Genomic DNA, 9063 nt, shown 5'->3' on the forward strand with positions numbered 1-9063 from the left:
CAAACTGGAGGCTTGCTTCCCCAGCGTGGGAACCCCGGTGCTGCGTCTGTATTGCTTACCAGGACAACAGAACAGTCAAGAAGGGATAGTCAATGAGTAGAGGATAGTCCAATTGGACTGTGCAGTATGGGGGCGGTTTCGTTTTTGTTAATTGGGCTCCTGTACTGAGGCTTGGTGGAAAGTTGTTATGATTCTTTGGCGTCTTTGTTTTCTGGCCTTCCTCTGGTGGAGAACTTCAGGTCTTTCCTTAGTGGGTGCGACTTGTGGTCTGTATCTTGTGGTGGACTAAGAGCCAATGACAGTTTCCAACTGTTCCGCCAGTGGAACTGCGTATCATCTCATGCATATCATGTGTCACGAAGATGAACTTATTCGTCTTGCGTTGGCCACCTGACGTTTGGCAATTCCAGCACGCACCATCGTATCTGTGAGTCAATTTGGTTTGGCCAGACCAGCGAATGGGTGTACCTCACACTGAAATCTGCCGGGATTTCAGGGCTCTGATAGAGAAGTTCCCTGCGTTCTGATAATCAGAACACCAGGCCTCATAGTCCGCATATTTTCATGGATGCATCAAACACACAGCTGCTGCAGCACACCACTCCTCACCCAAAGTACACCGTTTTCTACTTCCACCTGAATCAAAGTGAAAGGGTAAAGTATTGCTGCACCGGCGTAGGGTTGTTAAACGATATTCACAGTTCCCTGTTTTCAGGTGAACCATAATTTGTAGTATACTTGACAGTAGTTGATTCCATCTGAACAGAGTTGGGCCTCACAGCGGACTTACATAAACAAAGTCAGATTGCGTTGTAGAAGGTATTAATACAAGAGAGAATTAGTATAGCTTCTGCCCCATTACATGCTTTGCCTAGCAAACACCATTCCTTAACAGATTTGTGTTTCTCATTTTTGTGTAAGATTTATCAGCTGGTTCTCCAGAAAGTTATAGTTACTAAAGGCTTAAGAAAACTTGTCATTATTTTGTAAACTTAAATACTCCACTGTTCTCATTCATACTCCCTCTACTATCCACTGTTTTTATTTTAGTGTGGTGGTACATGGGTGCACCAGCAATTTAAGGCTCAGTCTTATTAAATTAGTTAATTTGATTATTAATTTGAGTTCTGAAAGTGATTACAAGCATAGAGCAACAAAAGTGCCATGAGTAAATTCAGCAAATCATATAAAATAATAAGGGTGTTGCAGACGATTTGGAAGTTATTGCCCAGATAATATTTTTCTTTGTGTAAAGATACTAACATTTAGCTTGACTCAGACATGTATTTATGATTAAAACAAGTGATATCTTGCAACTGATCAAAAAGTACCGAGTGACCTCCGAACTGCAGCGAAGGCTTGCGTAGAAGTGTGCACTATGAAGTTTAACAGTGAAATGTCTCATACTAGAAGAGGCTCTCCCCTAACGTTCTGCAAAGTTTTATGTAGGACAGTGCATGCATCTGGAGGGCCAGCTCAGATTTGTTTACTAGCAAATCGAATTATTTAACAACTTCAGTAGATGTTCCATAATGCCCTTTCCCCCTGCACTGAAAAGATACATTCAGTCGCCAAGAAGATTTCTGTGAAACAATTTCATCGTCTCTCTCATACTTGCAACTCCCTGTTTTGCAGATGTGTCAGTTTGTCAGATCTATCTCCGAAGAATCCCTTTATTCTGGAAATTATCTGCGTCCCTGTAGCCGGCCACAACACAGGCTCGGTAAGCAATCATCCCTTACCGTCAGACAGTGGGCTTCGAGACACACGTGCGGCAGCCTTCACTGTACGTCTCCTGGCTGCAGATGGCTCCCTTCGCCGAGGATGGTCCTGTTTTGAGGGTAACCATCGTGACAGACACGTCAATCCATTAATGTTGCAGGCTGATAATAATACGGATATAGGTCATTTTTATTGCATAAAACACCTGTCGAGGCACACATGGAGTAGCATTACCGATCATCAGCATTCAATAGTAGTGTGTGAACTGCGAAAGGTAATAGCAAATAAAACCGTAGTAATACACGTCAAGTCAAAGGTGCTTCATTTTATCAGGATTCTCTCCTGTAAATAAGTATGCGTACCATTTGTCTAGATTCTGCATGCAATCAAATTAAACTTTACCAACATACTGTTTCCTGCAGAGCTCGATCGTGTTCATGTTTGCAAAAATAAGAATGAAACCGTGTCTGTAAAGGTCTATGGCATCGAGTTTTCAGATGATGAATGAGTGACTGTAGAAGACAAAGGAAAGACAAAGAATTCAGAGTTATACCCAAAAGACGGTAGTCGTCATGGGAGATCATTGAGGTAAGCTGGAGCAAGAACTAGTACAGTCAACTACAGTAGACCGGATCTGAATGTGTAAAGCTCTAATTAGCTTAGAACCATAGTTTAGTTTAGTTTTAGTTATGTCACGTTCCGTAGATCATTTTCCCGATTATTTTATCGATATGATGTGGAACAAGTCAGATTACAAGATATATATACACACATGAATAGTGCTAATATTAATATTACTGAAATTTTTAGTTCTACCCACTTTGGATTTAGGAATAGTATTCCACAAATGGGAGTCTTGTGAAGATATAATCTCATGATATTATTAAAAGCACTGAGAACAAATCGAAAACTAGTGACCTTTAGAAGTTTTGATTCACTCCGTGTGGCTTGTTTGGCACAGTCTATAAGAGGCAGGTATAAAGGTTCAAGCTCTTGTTAGGCACAACGTTTTAAACTGTCACAAATGAGTCCTTGGCACGCGCTTGCGTTCTGTAACTGTAGTCACATCTTTCCAGCACTTCAGGTTAGCCCATCACCGCATTATTTGGTGGTGGTGGGCGAATATTGTACCGCTTTGCTGAGACCATCTACAACCTTCCTTTCCCTCCTCCACCCACCACCGTACTCCAAAGCGCTGGGCAGCTGGAATGAACGTCCACAGGTGCTTGCTTGCCCAGGTCTGGAAAATATTTTTTTTTTCTATTGTTGATTCATCACTCTCCCGCTGAAAGCCTTGCACTACCTTGTACTTTGACTTGTGTGGCAATAAAAGACTAGGACCCCAGCTTCAACTGCCCTAAAACATTACCCTTTTGTATGATACCTCACCCACACTTGAATAAACGCAATGTTAGCAACTTTGTTTTTAAATTACGTAGTGGCAAGACCTTTCGCATGGCAAAACGGATAAGTAGTCCACCTCGGTAGCTGTAGCACGACTGGATCTACAGCTACATTATACTCCGCAAGCCATTTAATGGTGTGTGCCGGAGGGTACTTTTGTGCCACTAAGTGAACCTTCCAACCCCGTTCCACTGTCGAATAGCGCGTGGGCAGAATAATTGTTGGTAAGCATCTGTAATGGCTGCAATTTCTCGAATTTTCTACTCTTGGACATAACGCGAGACGTATGTGGGGAGAAGTAATATATTTCCCGACTCTAGTAAATCTCTCTCTTGTAATGTCTGTCGATGGAGGGAGTTAGCCGAGCATCTCCGTAAAGCTCTCCCGCCGACTAAATGATCCAGTTACGAAACGAAACGCTTTTCATTGTATCTTCTCTCTCTCTTTTGACAGTTCTACCTGGTAGAGATCCCAGACAGATGAACAATACTCAAGAATCGGTCGACAAACGTCTTATAAGCCATTTCAAACGTGGATGAGTTACATTTCCTTAAGATTCATCCAATGAATCGTGTCTGGCATCTGCTTTTCCCACTATTTGTTTTACACGGTCGTTACACTTAAAGTCGCTCTGGGTAATCACTCCTAGGTATTTTACGGCAGATACTGTTTCCAGCGGTTTGTCATCAATAGCGTAGCTGTGCAGTAGTGGATTTCGTTTCCTATGTATGCGCAATATGTTACATTTATTTACATTCAGGGTCAACTGCCAGAGCCTGCACCATTCATTAATTCGCTGGAGATCATTCTGCAAATCGTCACTACCTCCTGGCGTTGCCAATTTGTTGTAGATAACTGCATCATCTGCAAACAGTCTTCAAGATAGTAACCGTCCTATCACGCTTCCTTGGGGTACTCCAGAAATCACCTTTACATTTGCCGATTTGTAGATTTCGTTCCGTTGAAAGCGACGTGTTCAGTTCTGTCTGGAACCAAGTCTTGAATACAGTCGTAAATCTGCTACAGTAGTCGATAAGCTAAAATTTTTTTCACAACCAAAGATCTCCGGATTGTATTCCCTACCGGCTCAGTGAGTTTCTACTCTCGGGGAATGGGTGGTGTCCTATCATTTCATCATCACCGACACGCGAGTCACCCAAATGGCGTCAATTAAAAAGACTTTCGCCCGGTATCGAGTCTCCACATACCAGAGAGAGAAATGGATTATCTGAATGGCTACGAGCATTCCAGCACCGCCTTCAGGCCTGCGTTCGGATCTAGAGGTCTTGGCCTCAGCACCGGTGAGTGCAGGTTTGCCAAAACCTGCGGTTTGCATAGATGCAGAGGCAGGGCAATGATATCACAATTCAATGGCGGAATGCAAGAGGGCGCTGGCAGTAAATTAAAAAAAAAAGAGATGTTGATGCTGAGAAATTTAAAAAAAAAGGCTCCAGTGAAACAGCCAATCACAGCCTAGTATTTTACCAGCCATTAAAATGAAACAGACAATCACAGCCCTGTATTAACCGACCACTAGAACGTAATAGCCAACTGCTATGTAACTCTCATGTTCAAAAGTATTCAACAGACATTTATTATTTATCAAAAATACGTGTAAGCACATACACACGTACATACACACACCACACACACACACACACTACGAAAGATATTATGCATACATCTCCAGAGTTGAGTGCAACAGGTGGCTGGATAAAAAAGAGAGAAGGCCTTGGCTAACTCACCGTTAGCTAACATCCATGTCTGAGAAAACCTTTCTAAGTCAGCAGTAGCTGGGATGAGGTGACAAGGCATAATAGTAGGATGTTTTGGTAAGTTCTGGCTAAGTTTCCATTTTCTAGCTCACTCACTCATTTCACTTGTTCCTTCACTAGCAAATGAAGACTTACCCAGAGACTATCAAAACATTCTACTATAATCCACTTTTCAGGTCTAACTCACTTAATTTCATGTAAAATAGTTAAAAAATTAATAAATATGAATATTTTGTTCATATCATGTTCTCCTATTTTCAAAATAATTATTTTTTCATACCAAAATAAAATTTAATATTTTTTTATAAAAACTGAATGTAAGAAAACTAAGTTTAATATTTCTTTATAAATGGTTAACGTAAGAACGTAAAATTTAATATTTTTTGATAAAGGCGAGTGAAAGAAAATAAATAAAATGAACATAAGAAATCGATTCTTTATCTAAAATTTTCCGAATTCTTTCTTCATGAGCAGCCATCAGATATTTATGAACTTTCGGTTGTACAAGGTTTTTTAGTGTTTTAGTACCAACAGTTCTATCACATTCACATGTAACTTTAATTTTCTGATTTCACGATACACATTCTTTATAAATCCAACAAAATGCGTCTTTTAGATACTTATCTTTATGAAATATATTAATATTCTTTTTCTCTAGACACTTACCACACTGCTTTAGCTGTTTGGTATTGTCCATTTAAAGGTTACAAAATTTAATGGGAAAAATAAAAATTCATTCTCAAAAACTGCAAAACAACCACCACATGGTCCATTTTTGGACTCCTCTGACCCTATGTACACAGCACTACACAAAGACTAAGTTCTGAAGTAACAGAACTGCTTCATTTATTCATGCTGTTATTAAGTAGGTAGGTGAGGGTGTTAATTGTTTTGTCAAATAGCTAGCTCTCCTCCAACCACTGACGTTTTGTTGACTTTGTGATATAATGGCCAAAATCCTTCAGACTAAGTACTCGGTTAAGACATTTGATAGAGTAGAAAACCTCTAAGATTGTATATACAGTGGTATTCAAGTGACAAAGTACTTTATAAAAGCACTACTTTCATCAGTTTATTTCGGAAGTAAATAAATTACATTCTTCACATATGTTTACACATTATGTAAACACATACATCTGTTTCCAAGGTGCAAAAGATCTAAAATTATAGAATTTCTGTCCTCCTCCATGTAGTACTACACACTTCTAGTAAGTTATAAATTTAGTTAGATTTAAATGGAAAAACTAATTATTCCCAAAGATATTGCACCTTGGGAAACAGATTATGTGTTTACATAACTAAGGAGGATACAAATAAAGAATGGTTTCTGTTATTATTTAGTCATTTAGGATATTATGTTTATCACATTTATTCTGCAGAAGATGGAAATTTAATTCGCCCTTGTTACAATTTTGGAAATTACAGGGTGTTCGAAAAGTCTTTCCCTGATTACATAAATTGATAACTCCGGCTAGAAGTAAGATACAAATATGAAACTGGTGTCTAATTATTTACAAACTATCAAAGTTTTTTTCACACATCAGTAAACTTTCACGTGAGCACCCTTGGTAGCACGTAGCACATCTAGGCGACATTCAGTTTCCGTCCACACATTAGCCAACATCACTGAAGGGATCGATCCAACGACTGTGGTTATCCGTTGCTGCAGGGTTTCAAGATCTGGTATATGTGTTCGACAGACCTCGTCCTTGACATAACCCCATAAAAAGAAGTCTAAAGGGTATTTCAGGAGAGCGTGGAGGCCAAACCGTTGGCCCATCATGACCAATCCATCGCCCAGGAAAGGTCATATCGAGATAGGCACGGATGCCCAAACCCCAATGAAGCGGTGCACCGTCTTGCTGAAACAAGACATCGGGATAATACTGAAGCAGCTGAGGAACAGCATACAGTTGCAACATGTCCAGATACACTGCAGATGTGACGGTAGCCTCAGCGAAGAAGAATGGCCCGATAATTCGATCGTGCAATAGCGCGCACCAAACATTCATCTTTGGACTGCCTTTGGTGCACTCCATGACCTCGCCAGAGGGTTGTGAACCCCAAATGCGCACATTATGGCGATTTATTACTCCACTGACAAAAAAAGGCGCTTCGTCGGAAAAGGCAATTCGTCTTAGATAACCATCATCATCCTCAATACGTGGTAGCATTTCGACCAGAAAGTCATATCGACGTGTACTGTCATTGGGCAACTAGACCTGAACGATTTGCACTTTGTATGCACGAAACAATAAACTTTTGTGTAAAATGTCATGGAGAGAGCTTTTTGGCATCTGTAATTCACGTGAGGCCCTGCGCAACGATTTCTTCGGACATCGCAGAAAAGACTGCATTGCAGCTTCCACCCTGTCTGCTGAGGTTCTTGGTCGACCAGACCTCGGAAGGTCAGCAACCGATCCTGTGTTCTTGAACTTCTCATACCGGGCTTTAATGCTGTTGACATCAGTTGGATTCCTTCCACATGTTGTCTGGAAGTGTCTCTGCACTGTGGTTGGTGATCGTGTGTCATGGTACCACAGGACACACTGTGCCTTCCCCTGATTGGTTAACATGGCTTCTTGGGCACTGCACCTCATCCAGCACTTACGTACTGTGAACGTAAAACAGAAAAAAAACTTTGATAGTTGTAAGCAATTCGACAAATTTTCATATTTGTATCTTACTTCTAGCCTGAGTTATCAATTTATGTAATCAGGGAAAGACTTTTCGACAACCTGTATTATATTCGCAAATATATAGCAAGTTTAAAAAAAAAAGCACTCCGTCATCAGGCCGCAAGTGGCCCATCGGGACCATCCGACCGCCGTGTCATCCTCAGTTGAGGATGCGGATAGGAGGGGCGTGTGGTCAGCACACCGCTCTCCTGGTCGTTACGATGGTTTTCTTTGACCGGAGCCGCTACTATTCGGTCGAGTAGCTCCTCAGTTGGAATCACGAGGCTGAGTGCACGCCGAAAAATGGCAAGAGCACGCGGCGGCCCAGATGGTCACCCATCCAAGTGCCAGCCACGCCCGACAGCGCTTAACTTCGGTGATCTCACAGGAACCGGTGTATCCACTGTGGCAAAGTCGTTGCCATATAGCATGTTTAGTTGTTCTTAATTACGAATATCCACCATTAATGTTAGATTTTTAAACAGAGTGATATAGTTATTCCAGAGAAATTCGAACCAGTTAAAGTATATTCAATTGCAAGCATGTGCACACAAAAATTGAACAACGAACACTAATCGTTTTTTGTTTCATTTGGTGTTTTTTAGTTTTATCGAACTCAACTTTAATCTTGTAATTTAGATCTATATTTTTATTTCTAATTTCCTCTTCCACTCAATACTTAGAAGAATAGCAATCAGGAATATTATAGAATTTAAAAATTTGTCTATTTTTCCATGATAATTTTCGATTGTAATGTTGGAAATAATTACTTCTAATCCATCTTCTAGACCTTTACAGTTTTTAATTATCATATTTCCTAATACTTGACCAATTTTTATGTTTTTGATTACTTGTTTATCTTCTTCTTTGTATAATAAACTCTTTTTGTCTTCAAAAATCGTTATTACCTTTAAGTTAACTATTTTAGGAAATGAGTGTCCTTTAAAAGTGGAAAGACCATCTGTTTCTATTTCCAAAGTTAGTTCATCTTTACAGTAATAAAAAATTTCTAATTTCTGTCTAAAACTGTTATATGGAATACAAATAAATCCTTCTTTTAAACATTCTCTGTCTTTACTTATATCTATAAATATATTCTATAGGTACCTCTAATAAAATGTACAGATTTTTTACCATTATTTTCACTCAAAACACCAATATATGAATACTTGTTTTTATCATTTACCTCAAAAGCATATTTTTTATAAACTCCACTTGTTGGAAAACCTATCTATTGTCATTTAAAATATTCTTTTATATCTTCTTGAATTTCTCATAATTTTTTTTCCTTCTCCAAAATATTTAGTGCTCTTCCTTTAAGAATTGTTTTATCCAAATATTCTAGTTTTCTTTCTTGTGTGCTTAACTTTTCCAGTTCTTGTTCTCATTTTTTGTGGAGTCTAAATGTACTGCATTATTCGGTTTAATTTCTTTAACAGGAAATGCAGAAAGTTTATTGGTTGTATTTACTCTTTTTCTACACA

General features: G+C 39.4%; 1 pseudogene; it reads right to left on the reverse strand.

The window, feature by feature from the left end:
- Window positions 1–7883: 7883 nt before the first annotated feature.
- Window positions 7884–8001, reverse strand: LOC126186104 (5S ribosomal RNA; annotated as a pseudogene).
- Window positions 8002–9063: the final 1062 nt, after the last annotated feature.

The sequence above is a fragment of the Schistocerca cancellata genome, chromosome 4 (genome assembly GCF_023864275.1).
Source record: "Schistocerca cancellata isolate TAMUIC-IGC-003103 chromosome 4, iqSchCanc2.1, whole genome shotgun sequence".
Taxonomy (NCBI): domain Eukaryota; kingdom Metazoa; phylum Arthropoda; class Insecta; order Orthoptera; family Acrididae; genus Schistocerca; species Schistocerca cancellata.